This window comes from Dromiciops gliroides, chromosome 6, assembly GCF_019393635.1.
Source record: "Dromiciops gliroides isolate mDroGli1 chromosome 6, mDroGli1.pri, whole genome shotgun sequence".
Taxonomy (NCBI): domain Eukaryota; kingdom Metazoa; phylum Chordata; class Mammalia; order Microbiotheria; family Microbiotheriidae; genus Dromiciops; species Dromiciops gliroides.
In genome coordinates, this window is record NC_057866.1 from 279700079 (window position 1) to 279716215 (window position 16137).

General features: G+C 38.7%; 1 protein-coding gene across 7 annotated transcripts in view; it reads left to right on the top strand.

The window, feature by feature from the left end:
* The window catches only part of SGCZ (sarcoglycan zeta), a 623247-nt gene that overhangs the window by 444086 nt on the left and 163024 nt on the right, over window positions 1–16137 (top strand). For 2 of the 7 annotated variants that reach the window (XM_043970999.1, XM_043971000.1), the window contains exon 3: window positions 4156–4337. The exons of the other annotated variants lie outside the window; for them this stretch is intronic. The gene's annotated coding sequence lies outside the window, so the exon portion shown is untranslated. The remainder of the gene's footprint in view (window positions 1–4155; window positions 4338–16137) is intronic. 7 annotated transcript variants of the gene reach the window in all.

Below are 16137 nucleotides of genomic sequence, written 5' to 3' on the forward strand. Positions count from 1 at the left end.
AGTCATGTTGTAATAGAAGAATCAAAACAAAAGGGGGGAAATTTCAAGAAAGAATAAACAAGAACAATAACATAAAAGCAACAACAAAAGTGAAAATAGTATGCTTCAATCTGCATTCAGACTCCATAGTTCTTTCTCTGAATGTGGTTCTTTTGGCATTGTCTTGCATCATTGTATAATTGTATTGCTGAGAAGAGTTAAGTCTATTAGGGTTTATCATATAAGATATATGTTTTAATTTTTTTCAAAAATTTATACCTCCTAAATTTCTGCCTGTACCCTTTTCCTTGACCTTCTAGAAAACCATTCCTTATAACAAAAGATTTTTTCTGAAAATAAGAAAAATATCACCAAAACTGATCAAAAGAATGACATTATATGGAATATTCCCTGTTTCATATCTCTTGTGTGTATGCACACATACACAGCCCTGACAAAGAGTGAGGGGGAGGTGTATCCTCATATCTATTGTTGAGGACCAGGTTTAGTCTTTGTTATATTTCATTGTTCATTTTGTATGTGGTGGCTATTATTTCTATTTACCTTCCTCATGCTCTTTGACCTCTCTATAGCTTTTGACACTGTTGATTATCTTCCTCTCCTTGATAACTTCTTTACTCTAGGTTTTTGGGAGACTATTCTCTTCTGGTTTTCCTCCTACCTCTTTGACCACTCCTTCTCAGTATCCTTTGCTGGATTTTCATCCCCTCATACCCATTAACCACGAATATCTCATAGGTCTTTGTCCTATTCCTCTTCTCTTCTACTTCTATATTATTTTACTTTGTAATCTCTTCAGCTCCCATTTATTCAATTATCATCTCTATGCTGTATTCTCAAATCTACTTATCTGGAACTTAATCTCCAGGCTGACCTCCCATCTCTGAATCTCTAACTACCTATTGGACATCTCAGACTGGATACCCCACATATGTCTTAAACTCCACATGTCCAAAATTGAACTCATCATCTCCCCTCAACCTGACCCCAAAGCCCTCTCCCCTTCCAAGTTTCAAATTTCCATATGGGGGAAATCTAGGTGATAAAATTTTTTAATCAATAAAATGTATTTATACACATATATCTCCAAGAATTATTCACCAATAAAGTCAAAGTATATGCATACTTTTTCTACTTTACAGAAGAGGATTGCCTATACTAAGAGTTATCCCTTGTCATAAAGAAAGGGAAAAAAGATGGAGAAGGGGAAGAGGCAAGTTAGCAAAAACTTTCCAATACATTAATCAAATTGGATGGTAACTTCCTTAGTTCCTTGGAGTTCTCTGCTTCTGCAAAGAAGGGAAGCATGCAACTTTTTTCCTCTGTCTTTAAAGCTAACCTCAGTCATTATAATTATACAGTGTTGAGTTTATTTTTTATATTTCCACATATATGGTTGTAGTTTTTATGTATATTATTTTACTGCATCTGTTTGCTTCACCTTGAATCAGTTCTTAAAAGCCTACCCCTATATCTCTGTATTGTTCATATTCTTTGTTTCTTATGGTACAATAATGTTTTATGATACATGAATCATGTCCTTCAGGCAGGAGGCAGAGATGCATCTCCATCTCAGCACAGTACTTGGCACATAGTGCTTAATCAGTGCTTATTTCTGGGGCTCAGAACCAAACCTCATCTATTATAAGGGGCCATAAAGTCACTCTAGTACAACCCCCTCATTTTATAGAGTAAAAATTTAAATTTGGAGAAGAGAAATTATTTGTTCTAGGTCACACCAGTAGCAAGTGCCAGAGCAAGACTCTTGGAAAGTTGTAATGCTCCAAAAAGATCAAAGAAAGAGGGAAAATATCCAACTAATATGCACAAAAATATTTATAACAGCTCTCTTTGTGAAGGCAAAGGATTTGAAACTGAGAGTATGCTCATCAATTGGAGAATGGCTGAACATGTGGTATATACAGGTTTGGTTGAGTACTATTGTGTTATAAGAAATTACGCAGGGAGTGGTTTCAGAAAAGCCTGGGAAGACCTATGTGAATCGATACAAAGTAAAGTGAGTAGAAACAGAACAATATATACAGTATCAACAGTGCTGTAAAGGAAATCAATGGTGTAAGATTGAACAACCCTGATCAACACAATGACTCACCACAATTCCAAAGGACTCATAATAACACATACTATCCACTGACAGAGAACTGATGGACCCAGAAGATGGATTGAAGCTTTTTTTCATTTTTCTTGCCTTTTCTTTTCTTTTCTTTTCTTTTCTTTTCTTTTCTTTTCTTTTCTTTTCTTTTCTTTTCTTTTCTTTTTCTTTTTTTGGTAACATGGCTAATGCACCTACTTGTTTTTCATGTCTATGTATTTGAAATGGATTTTTTTTCTTTCTCAAGAGGCAGGGGGAAGAAAAGGGAGGGTAAGAATTTGAAATTGAAAACATAATAAAATTAAATTTAGTAGTGTCAAGAAAGAAAAGCAGAAAGAGAAGGCTGAGAGTGAAGCACATGCCTTCAGCCTCCAGAGAAATGGTGGAAAATGATGCAGAATGGGGGCATACATTTTCAGATATGGCCAAGTATTGATTTGTTTTCATTAACTAGATATATCTCTTACAATGGAAGGTGGAATATAATTAAGGGGAAAATGACAGTAATGATAAAAAAAAGAAGAATCAATACAACTTTTTTTAAGAAAAAAGTTCTGAATTGATCATGGAATAGTAGGTCAAAGTATAGAATTAAATATGAATAAAAAGAGGTTCAAATATAATTTTTTTCAAGATGTAGGTGAATTTAAATCTATTTTATTGGCAGTTTTTATTTTTATTCCACCTGCATTTTTCAAAATGTCCTTCCAACACCACACCCAGAAAGTCCTCCCTGATTATAAAGAATAAAATAGAAAAAGATGAAACAGCAAAACTAAGCACACAGCAATGGCAAAATACCAGGCACAAATTAGGTAATTAATAAATGTTTGTTGACTTGACTTTAAGTAGGAGAGAGTGTCGCTTCTAACCCTGCATTTCAGCTCTTGCTTGTACCCTTTTTCCCTCCCTTCCTTATGCCCACTCCCCTTTCCTTTCTTCCTACAATAGCTCTGCAATGATAAACAAATTAATACTACCTTTCCTGAAAGGGATGTGTCACTCAATTGCCCTCCATATGGCATTGATCACCATGATGGTTTCAAGTAGGGCAGATCTGCAAGCCTATGCCATCTCATCTCATTCTTTGGCTCAGGACTATTTGTGCAAAATTGACAATGGAAATAACTCAGTCAGTGCTCTCTGCAAAGCCCAAGTCACCAGGGTTTCAGAGGTTTTGACTGGCCTTCCTGGCTACCACAGTAGATTCTAGGTGCATGAATTTATATCTCCCTTTCTGTTTATTCCCTTATTTTGCCTTTGCTCACCTACCTTGAGGAATGGATGAGGGTTGAACTTTGAGGTAGCTGTTTATTGTTATTGTCATTGTTGTTATTGTTATTATTGTTATTATTATTATCATTACAATTCTAATAGTCTCTGATTCTGTGACCTCCTGGTCCTGAATTTCTTCACCTATAACATGAGGGGTTTTTGTTGTTCAGTCATTTTTTAGTCATATTTGACTCTTTGTGACCCTACTTGGGTTTTCTGGGCAAAGATACTGGAATGGTTTAGCATTTTACAGATTAAGAAACAGGCAAACTGGGTGAAGATTTGCCCAGGGTCACATATCTAGTAGGTGTGAAGATAAGTTTTCCTGACTTCAGACCTGGCATTCCATCTGCTACACCACCTAACTGTCCAACATGAGGAGTGGGTCAGACTAAATGATCTCTTATACCCATTTCAATCAAGGCATTCTCTGATTTGGCTTGAGGCAATGTCTTGTAGATTCAGAATGTGAGACATTTGACACTTAAAAATCATTCAATTGTGAGCAAATATGAATAGGACCTAAATCATTCTGTTATTTTACACTCTAGGCAATGAGGCAGGAGGTTTTTACTGTAAGAGTCTTTATGTTAGAAACTGGTGTTATTGATGTCTTGCCTTAATTCATTCAAACATCTGGGTTACATAGGAAATACTGCTTTTTCTATTGAGATTTTCTGCCTGAGTGATAGAATGAAAATTAATTTTCCCATATGTTCCTTCAGACTCTCCCTGTCCTGTTTTTTATCTTTTTGTCTCTCCCTTAGATCTGCATCTTCAGCAGGCCTGGAACCTCTTTTGCCTGGCCATACTTGTCCACTGAGCATCATCACAGGCATCAATGTAAATGGAAGACAAATCTCACAGGGCTCCCTCTTACTTCAACTAAATTATCAAGGGATCTTGGCAACAGGCTGCCTGCAATGTCTGCAATCTCACGTTGAGCTGGGTCTGCATTTGTCTGTACTTTTGTTTGTTTTCCTTCTTCTTCCTAGTTAAAATCTTATTGGGTAGACCAGTTAGATATCTTTGAAGATCAGAGCAGTAAGGGGCTTCTGGGGCTATCCAATTAAGCCTCTCCCTCACCATTTTCTATCTGAGGTCATAGAGACCCTTAGAAATATAAGGGACTTATCTTCCTGTCTTCCACCAGAATGGCAATAAATCAACCAACAAGTATTTATTAAGTACCATCTTTGTGCCAGGCACAGAGATAAATGCTGGGGATACACAGAGGGGCAAAAAATAGTTCCTACCCTCAAGGAGTTTATAATCTAAAGGTGACCAGCACCTCCCATTAAACAAGCAAGCAAGCAAACAAAAGCAAGTATAAATTGTGCCTGTAACAAGAGGGCTGATTAGTGTCCTGTGGGTGAAGAAGCCTAACCTAACAGACCTAAGGTCTTGTTCATCTCTTGGTGCACTGCAAGTTAGGGCAACTCGGTGGAATGGTGACTAGAGCAAGGTTTGGAATGAGAAAACCTCATCTTCAAGAGTTCAAATCCAGATCCTTACTAGCTGTGTGACCCTGGGCAAGTCATTTAGCCCTGTTTGCCTCAGTTTCCTGGTCTGTAGAATGAACTGGAGAAGGAAATGGCAAGCCACTCCAGTATCTTTGGCAAGAAAACCCCAAATAGGATTATGAAAGATTGGACTTGACTGAACAGTAGTACTGCAACTTCTTTTTTTTTTCTAATAAAAGTATTTTATTTTTTCCAATTACATGTAAAAATAGTTCTCAACATTTGTTTATACAAGCTTTCCAATTTCAGATTTTTCTCCCTCCCTCCCCTCCCTCCTCCCTCCCCTAGACAGCAGGTAATCTGATATAGGTTTTATATATATATAATAATAACATTGAACATATTTCTTCATTAGTCATATTATAAGAAAAGAATCAGAGCAATGAGGAAAAACCTCAAAATAGAAAAATAACAGCACCAAAAGCAAAAGAAAGAGTATGGTTCAATCAGCATCTCTACTCCACGGTTCTTTTTTTCCTGGATTTGGAGATCCCCTTCCATCATGGGTCCCCTGGAACTCTTCTGTACCATTCCATTAGTGAGAAGAATCTAGTTCATCATAGTAGATCAATGCATAATGTTGATGATACTGTGTACAATGTTCTTCTGGTTCTGCTCATCTCACTCATCATCAGTTCATGTAAGTCCTTCCACGTTTCTCTGAACTCCTCCTGCTCATTGTTTCTTACAGCACAATAGAATTCCATTACATTCATATACCACAACTTGCTCAGCCATTCCCCAATTGATGGGCAACCCCTCAATTTCCAATTCCTTGCCACCACAAAAAGAGCAACTATAAATATTTTTGTACATGTGGGTCCTTTTCCCTTTTTATGATCTCTTTGGGAAAAAGACCCAAAAGTGGTATTGCTGGGTCAAAGGGTATGCACAGCTTTATAGCTCTTTGGGCATAATTCCAGATTGCTCTCCAGAATGGCTGGATCAGTTCATAGCTCCACCAACAATGCATTAGTGTTCCAATTTCCCCACAGCTTCTCCAACATTCATTATTTTCCTTTTTTGTCATATTAGCCAATCTGATAGGTGACAGGTGGTATCTCATAGTTGTTTTAATTTGCATCTCTCTAATCAGTAGTAGTTTAGAGCATTTTTTCATATGGGAATAGATAGCTTTTATTTCTTCATCAGAAAACTGCCTGTTCATATACTTTGACCATTTCTCAATTGGGGAATGACTTGGATTCATATAAATTTGATTTAGTCCCCTATATATTTTAGAAATAAGACCTTTATCAGAAGTACTTGCCATAAAAATTGTTTCCCAACTTTCTACATCCCTTCTAAAGTACTGCAACTTCTTGCAGCAACTTCTAAATTTAGGATTCTGGAGCAAAGACTTGATCATAGCATTCTCAAGGAGATCATTTTTAAGAACCTACTATGTGCCAAACACTGTGCTAAGTGCTTTAAAAAGACCACCTCATTTTCTGTCCAACATTTCTGTTTAGTGACCTTCAGGATCACCTTTATAATGACCAAGGGTTAATATGCTCAAACTTGGAGAGTCAGAGAATGGAACCACTAGAAATGTAAGCCTGACCTAAGTACCTGAAAGATCTGGCTAAATTCCATTATGTCCAGTGATTTTCATGTCATCTTATAGAATTTCACCATGGTGGTCATCAGTAAAATTCAACAAGTCCACAAGCATATAATACACCTACTATGTGCAAGGTGCTGTCCTTGACACTGGGGCTATAAGGATAAAATGTAGCTAGACCTTGCCCTCAAGGAGCTTTCATTCTAGTGGGAGGGTGTAACATGTGCATAGATAAGTAAATACAAAATAATTTGGGAGAATGGAATAGGGATAATTGAGAGATTACATGATGAAAAAATGAACTCCTTATAAATACAGGGAACCACTGTGAAAAGGCATGCATCCACATGTTAGAAGACATAAGAAACTATACCTGGAAGCTAAGAATAATACTTAACATTTACATAGCATTTTAGGGTTCTCAAAGTACTTTGCAAACATTTTATCATGAATCTTAGGACAACTCTGAACTTTCTATTATCCCACCCATTCTGCCCAGGTCACATGAGAAGAGCCCAACAAGAGTACACACAAAAGGATGCCTTCCCCTACCCACCTGCCTAACTGAGATGCCATTCAGGCAGGCCCACCAGGAGTAGATGCTGAGTGAAGCTGTTGCCCTCCAACCTTTGATTGGATGCTAAAACCCCGTCCCTACTCCCCAGAGGAGAACCAAGGGTTCTCCCTCTGCTCAGGTGCTCAGACCCATTCACCATTCCCAATTGTGATGCACTGGGCCCCTCCCACCCTCTGCTGCTCCTTGCAAGGTGGACATGACTAATCACACTGGTCAAATGAGGAGGATGGCACTAACTAAAATCTTGCCAACAAATAGTGTAGAAATTTATTTTGATTTGGGGACCCTACCTTTAGGCTGAGATAAGAAAGCCTTAGGCTCTCAGGGTCTCTTCTGTGTGGGAGGGGCTGGTGCCCCTCCCCCTCAGCTTCAGCTGAACCAAAAAGCCCTGTGGGCTGTACAAGACCCCAGATCAGACAGCTGGGGGAAAAAAGCCCCCAGCTCCCTCCAACCTGAGTGGACCTATCTGAAAGATCCCGGATAGCCTGTGCTGAGGCACGTGAGGCTCGAGTGCACCCCCCCCTTCCCCCACCAGCCACAACCCTGGCTGGCAGATTAGCTTGGTCTGTGAGGGCACAGGAAGCCCCAACATTTGAGTGGAGAAAAGAAAGATATATATAGATCGGGGGTTAGACTTAGGGGCATCTGTCAAGGGGACGGGATGAGGCAGAGAAGAGGACTGGGAGGCTGCTGACAAAATTACAAAGGTTGGAGGGCAGCAGACAAGGGACAAGACAAACAGTAACGCAGGACTGGGAGCAAGGAGGAAAGGCCAGCGAACAAGATTAGAGGGGCAGAAAAGGCGGCAGAGGGCAGTCTGACAGAGCAGACAGACAGACAGACTGACCAGGAGGCAGCAGAAAGCACAGGGTACAGGTTGGAGAAAGTGAAGATTAAGAGGAGTTAGAAGAAAGTAGCTGAGCAGGGAAAGTGTAACATGCTCTTATTGTATTAAAAAGGTTCCAGGCTCAGCAAGTGAAAGGAAGAACCGGAAAGCAGTCAGGTTGTACATTTTATTTCCCTGTATTCTTAATTTTAAATAGTATCTCATAAATAAACTCTGCTTTGATTATTTAGTTAAGAGGCTTCTTAATATTTTGCTTATCAATTTGGGAGTAGAGCAGTATGGTGGAACTTTATAAACGGCCCATATTAAATTAAACGCAGTCAGATAGCCAAATAGTCAAAAGTCCCCAGATCAGTCCACCAGTCACCTTTAGTCCCCCAAATTAGGCCTAGTCATTCAAAATATTTTCACAATAGGTAGACCCACAAGAGCTTACCTTACATAGGTGGGTGGGTGGGTGGATGGATGCATGGATACATGGATGGACAGACCAAGAGATGGATGGATGGAAGAACAGAGGAAGGCAGGGATGGACAGATGGATGGATGGATGGATGGAGGGAAGGATGGACAGATGGATAGATAGATGGACAAATGGATGGATGTCCTATTTTACAGGTGAGAAAACTAAGGCTGAGAAAAGTAAAGTAACTGCCCAGGGTCATATAGCTAGTAAGTATCTGAAGCCAGATTTGAACTGAAGTCTTTCTGATCACAAATCTAAATCCAGCTCTTGATCCATTATACCACCTACCAGCTACTTCATAGTAATATACATAGTAACATACATTTTCATATGTAAGATATACATATACATATTCTTTATTTAATAGTAATATCCCAGGGGCAGCTAGGTGGCGCAGTGGATAGAGCACTGGCCCTGGAGTCAGGAGGACCTGAGTTCAAATCTGGCCTCAGACACTTAACACTTACTTACTAGCTGTGTGACCCTAGGCAAGTCACTTAACCCCAATTGCCTCACCAAAAAAATAAAATAAAAATGGTTAGAATAGTAATATCCCAGCCCATTTTGACTTAGAAATGAGTTTCACCTGACTTCCCCTTTGTTATGTCTCTCTACATCAATATAAATTGAGGTAACATTTATTAGATTCTTGATTTTTTTAAAAGTTACACTATGTTAAAATCCACCTTGGGTTAAACCTTTCCTGCCTATGATCAACAATTAGGATTTTAAAACAAAGAGGGGGCACTGCCCTTAGTTGTCTGTGGCTGAGAATGTGAGGCCTATGGGGAAGCAATACAGTTATCCAGACAAGAGTTAAATTAGTTTATCACCTTAATCCATCAACCTAAGAAAGGTCTTTGCTTCTATTCCACCCACTTTTCTAAAGTGAAAAAAAAATAGAATTAGGGTTTTAAGTAAGAGAAAATAGAATTTCTTAATATTGCTAGCTGAACTAAAAAAGTTTTTAAGTATACCTATATTACATATATGTATGTATATAAGACTTACACTCAATCTGTATATCTTTTTTATCTGACTCCTGATCCCCAGATACACATTTCCAACTTCCTCTTTACACATACACATATGTATTCACACAGACAAACATGCATATATATACACACATCCCATAAAGGATGGAAAGGCACCAGAGTATGATGGTTAGATTGCAGACTGTGGAGTCAAGAAGACCAGAGGGTAAGAATTCAAGTTACTCAACCTCTCAGTGCTGAAGTCAAATTTCTAAGACTGCAAGGTAAAGAGAGGGTGCCCAACTTCATTTGTAGGGGGAGTTTCCTCACTTGAGACCTCCCTATCTCAATGAAATTGCAAATTTCATTACAAAATTTGCATAGATTTCATGTTAAATATGGAAAATGGATTTTCTTCCATTTTTCCTTCATTCTCAATTATTGGTCATTCCTCTTCCCTTTGGAAGTTTCTTAATTCATTTACTCAACAAAGTCCTTTTCTTTCTAGCTAACATTTTGGTAAATTGAACTACCTGCTTTTTTTCTGAACAACAATTCACTAGTGAAGTACAGATAAGCCCAAGTACTATTGTAACAGAAATGCTGGGCAGAGGAAGCTGACCATTCATTGCCTCCCAGAAGCCTCCATGTGGAAGAATAAGGTTTCAGAGGCTCATAAATATAAAGAAATCACTTTGGGAACTGCAAAGTACTTCAAAAAAGTGAATTGTTCTTATTTTAGAAGTTGGAAGCTTAATGGAAAATAAGATTAAGAGGGTGTTAGTCCATTTGAGCTGCCTTAAGAAGAAGACAAGAGAGGAGAGAGAAAGTGAGTTAGAGAGAAAAAAGGAGTCCCAAACGAAAGGCTTGAGTCTTGTGCAGGCAGAGGCAATACATAGAAATGAAACCAGGGAGAAACACCAATAACGAGATCAAAGAATTTAACTGGAGTATCACTTTTTCAGTCAATTGTTTAATACCTTCGAGCCTAGGGCTCTGCAAACTGTATATATGTGCATTTGCATGCACAAAACACATCTGTATATACTCACATGTATTGTATATACATATATGGAGAGACAAACAGGGACTGAGGTGGGGCAGCTATATTTCACGATAATGCTTTCCTTTGAAATCCTATGTATTTTATTTTCTGTATTTAAAAACTTGGTTCACAGGCATCCATAGGCTTTACCTCACTGCTTCCTAAAGGAGTCTGTGACACACACAAAAAAGGTTAAGAACTTATTCCCTAGAAAGAACATATTTTGATGTATGTTTTTGTCTTGTTATATCCCTGGAATTTAATGATCACTTGCACAGAGGGAAGATTTTGCCCTTTGCTTTTTTTTTTTTAAATGTCTATTTCTTTCAGAGGAGTGAAGGCAAAATAAGTATTTCTCTAATAAAGTTCACAATGTATAAAGGATCACTACCCAGAATTCTAGGTGAGAACAAAACCAAGAAAACAGCAACAAATCCTGATTTATAGGAGTTTGTTTCAGTACTTATGAATAGTACTGCTATAACAAAGGCAGCAAGGTGGCAGAGTAGATAGAATTCAGGACTTGGAATTAAGCTCCCACCTCAGACATTCCCCCTAGTTGTGTGACCTTGAGCAAGTCACTCATCTTCTTTGTGCCTCAATTTTCTCATCTGTAAAATGGGCACAATAATAGAGTTGTTGTGTGGCTCAGGTAAGATAATCTTTGTAAAGCACTTTGCAAATCTTTTTTTGTTTGTTTGTTTTTGGGTTTTTTAGTGAGGCAATTGGGGTTAAGTGGCTCGCCCAGAGTAACACAGCTAGTAAGTGTTAAGTGTCTGAGATAGGATTTAAACTCAGGTACTCCTGACTCCAGGGCTGGTGCTCTATCCACTGTGCCACCTAGCTGCCCTGCACTTTGCAAATCTTAAAGTGCTATTTAAAGACTAGCCATTATTACTGGTAATAGCAGTAATTGTTTAAATAGTTCACATTTATATGATGCTTAAAGGTCAATGACATCCCCCAAAAGAGAAAAAGACCTATTTGTACAAAAATATTTATAGCAGCTCCTTTTGTAGTGGCTAAGAATTGGACATCAAAGGAATGCCCATCAATTGGGGAATGGCTAAACAAGCTGTGGTATATGATGGTGATGGAATATTATTGTGCTATAAGAAATGACAAAGAGCTGGAAAGACTTATATAAACTGATGTATAGTGATGTAAGGAGAACCAAGAGAACATTTTGCACAGTGACAGAAATATTATTTAATCAAGAACTGTGAAAGACTTAACAATACAATTATCCAAGACAATCCCAAAAGACTATCAATGAAACATACTACTCACCTCCAAAGAAAGAACTGATATTGATTGAACAGACTGAAGCATGCTATTTTTCACTTTCCTTCATTTTTCTTTTCTTCAAGTTTTCTTATACAAAATGACTAATATGGTAATCTTTATATGATCATAGATGTATAACCTATATCTGATTGCTTACTGCCTCAGGGATGGGGGAGGAGAGAGAGGGAAGTAGGGATAAAAATTGGAAACCAAAATTATAAATAAAAATGTTTATTACTTTAAAAATTTTTTTAATTAAATTAAATTAAAGGTCAACAAATCAGTCACTAAGAGCCTACTATATGCCAGGTATTGGACTAACTGTTAGGGATACAAAGAAAAGTAAAAGGTAGTCCTTGCTTTCAGACATGATCTTATTTTATCTCAAGTAACAAATACAAGCATTACTAGCCAATAGAATCCTTTTAATTTGTACTTAATGATTATAGTGGTTCAAACACTGGCATTATTGTATATCAAAATGAACTTATTGCTCTCACATGGATTTGAGTGAGTGCCACTAATATTTAAGAAGGAGTTTTGTATATATGTTTGAAATTAAGCTCATTGGGTTTGTTCTGTCAGGATGACTAAGTGAGAAGTTGTATCTGAGCCCAACTTCCCATCCTCCCCTTAAAACAGTAAGAAACACTCTCAACAGTTTGAAAACAGTACAAAAAACACAGAGTGGGTAGAAGAAAAAACATCACGAGGAAAGAGCAACAGGCCTTAAAAAGTGTCCCCAAAAATAGGGCTGGGGGAGAGGATGAATAACAGAATATAATTTTCAGTTAAATGAATCACTACTAGGGACAAAAGAAAGCCATATGAAAACTTATAAACAGAGGAAGGAAAAACATGCAACAACAATTAATGTCACTGAAATTATCATGGCATAACTTCAAATTCCCACAAAGGGGATCAGAGGAGGAATAAGAGAATTAAGGGAGAAATAAGGATGGACATTGGGATCAATATTCATAGTCTTGAGTTGTTTAAATTGTATCAAGATGGCAGAGGAAAGGCAGTGAGCGCTCAGAGCTCCTGACACAATCACTCCAAAAAACTCTAAATAATGCCATAAGACAATTTGTGGAGCAGCAGAACCCACGAAAGGATGGGCTGAAACCATTTTCCAGCCAAAGTTGGCTTAGAAGTTCTGCAGGAGGGGTTTGCTGTAGTGGGGTGGGAGGGGGTGGGAGTGGAGCCCAACCCATCAGCCATGCTGACACAGATCCAGACCCAGGCTGCACTAGAGAAAGACTTCCAGAGCCTCTGAATTGGCTGCAGCTGCGACTAACTCAGCTCCCAGTCTGGTGAAAGGGTTGAGCATTTAGCCAGGGGGAGAGTACAGGGGTCTCTTCTGGCACTGAGGTGGAACTCTGATGTTTTGCCCAGGATCATAGGCAGGATTCAGTTTTGGATGGTGGTACCAGGTGAGAGAGGGGCACAGGCATGCCCATGCTTGCAACCAAAGTGAACCAGATTTGTTTCCAGGTTAAAGAGCAAGCAGCCTGTGGTTACTTACAGACCAGAACTGTAACGATTGGAATGACGCCACCTGCTGGAGACTTACTGTAGAAGAGTTCTGCCCATGAAGTGAAGGTCTTTGAGGGCAAGACCAGGAGTCTTTTCTTTGGCATCAGGAAGTGACGTTGGCTAGTGAGAGGAAGAAGGAAGGGACTAGCACTCTGTCTTGTTCTTTTTTCCTTTGGACTCTGGTGGAGAGTGGAGCTAGAAATATGTTCTCCCTTTAATAGATAGGAATCTAGGCCTTTCTCTCTCTCTTTACCAAATTCTTATTCTCCTTAATAAATCCTTAAAAGTCTAACTCTTGCTAAAGCTTATAATTTATTGGCGACCACTCATTAGATATTTTAGACAGTTTAGCTAGAATTTTAACCCTTAACAGAACACAGACTAAGTGATCTGAAAACATGCCTCTCCTTAAATCTTACCACCTTGGACTTTCTGAAGCTTGGGAAAGACCATCCAGGAAGCAATGCCCCACTTTAAGAAGGAGTTAAAAATCAAGAAATAGGCTGGCAAGAAGGGCAGGCAGATAAAGGGGCAGACCATAGAAAGTTTCTCTGGTGACAAGGAAGATCGAGGTACACCATCAGAAGAGGATAGTAAGGTAAGGGTGCCTACATCCAAATCTTCCAAGAAAAATATGAATTGATCTCAAGCCATAGAAGAACTCAAAAATGATTTTGAAGATGAAGTAAGAGAGGTAGAAGAAAAAATTAGAGTGATGCAGTAAAGTCATTTTAAAAAAGTCAACAGCTTGAAAAGCCAAATAGAAAAGCTCTCTGATGAAAATAATTGACTAAGAATTAGGATTGAACAAATGGAAGCTAGTGACTTTATGAGAAACCAAGACACAATAAATCAAATCCAAATGAATTTTAAAAATAGAAGGCAATGTGAAATATCTTCTTGGAAAAACAGCTGACCTGGAAAATAGAATCAGGAGCGATAATTTGAAAATTATTGGACTACCTGAAAACCACGATCAAAAAAAGAGCTTAGACATTATCTTTCACGAGACTGTCAGGGAAAATTGCACTGATATTCTAAAAACAGGAGGTAAAATAGAAATTGAAAGAATTCACAGATCACCTCCTGAAAGAGATACCAAAATGAAAACGTCCAGGAATATTAGAGCCAAATTCCAGAGATCCCAGGTCAAGGAAAAAATATTGCAGGCAGCCAGAAAGAAACAATTCAAGTACTGTGGAGCCACAGTCAGGATAGCACAAAATCTAGCAGCTTCTACATTAAAGGATCAGAGGGCATGGAATTACAACCAAGAATCACCTACGCAGCAAAATGGAGTATAATCTTTCTGAGGGAAAAATAGGACTTCAATGAAAAAGGGGACTTTCAGGTATTCATGATGAAAAGACCTGAACTGAATAGGAAATTTGACTTTCAAATACAAGAGAAGCATAAAAAGGTAAACAGGAAAAAAAAATCATGACGGATGTTAAAAGGTTAAACTGTTTACATTCCTACATGGGAAGATGATACGTCTAACTCATAAGAACTTTCTCAGCATTAGGGCATGTGAGATTTAAAATTGGATATTAGATCATAAATCTCCCCTACTTAACCTTTCCCTTAATTTATCTCCCAGACTAGTAAATGGAAGAAGCTTTTGGTTTTCTAGATAGACCTTTTATTGTTATGGTAGTCACAAGGTGATGTTGATTAGAAGGATAGGAAAGTAGAAACACAATACAAATCGTCTTAAGTCTAAGCTTAGTCTATATTCCTTATAAAAAACTCACCAAAACCGAAGGCCACCTTTGGAGAGAGAGAGAGGACCGTCTGAGCAGCGCAGTCAGGAGACCAGCAGAGCAGGAAAAAGCCCCCACTTCCGTTCTCTCCACCCCGGAAGTCGAGTGTGTAGCAGGCAGTCTGACGTGCGCAGCAGGTGGACTGTTGGTCTCCTCCCCAAAAGGGTGGTCCTTCAAAAACTGGAGTCTTTCAGTTATCCTAACTGACTGTTAAAAAACTTTCATATTTTTTTACCACAGGCAGATGATAGGAATAAATTTAGACAGAGGGCATAGGTGGGAATTAATTATGAAGGAATGATATCTGTAAAGCATTTTTTTTGGTTATCTTTTTTTTCTGGGACAGTCAGGGTTGGGTGGCACACCTGAAGTCATTGGGTTGGTGAGTGTCTTGTGTCTGAGGCCAGATTTAGGCTCAGGTCTTCCTGGGTCCAGGGAAGGTGCTTTGTCTACTTTGTCACCTAGCTGCCCCATGATGACATCTTTAGGGTAAAATTGAAGGGGAAGAGGATTATCCTGTGGGAGGGGGAAGGGGAAAGGTAGAATGGGGTGAAATCTCACATGAAAGAAGCAGGAAAGGGCTTATGGAGTGGGGGGAGAGATGGGAGAGGAGTGGGGAAGTTAATGAGCTTTACACTCATCAGAATTGGCTCAAAGAGCTTACTCTCATCAGAGTTGGCTCAAGGAAGGTATAACATACACACTCAATTGGATGGAGTAATCTGCCTAACCCTGAAGGAAAGTAGGAGGGAAAGAGGATAAGGAGGGAGGATTGAAGGAAGGGAAGGCAGAGTAGGGGAGGGTACAGTCAGAAGTAAAACACTTTTGAAGAGGGATAGGGTAAAATAAGATAGAAAATAGAGTAAATATCATGGGGAGGGAATAGGATGGAGGGAAACAGTCAACAATAGTAACTGTGAAAAAATTTTGAAGCAGAGGAAAGATGTAAGATGAGGAGGAGGAGATTGATGGATTGATGAGAAGGAAGACTGATGGGTTGATGAGGACTGATTGATGATGAGGACTGATTGATTAGGAGGAGGAAGATTGAATGATGAAGATGAGGACTGATTGCTGAGGATTGATAGATGATGAGTATTTATGGATGATGATGACTGATTGATACTTGATTGATGATGATGGCAAAATGAATGGTACTTACTTT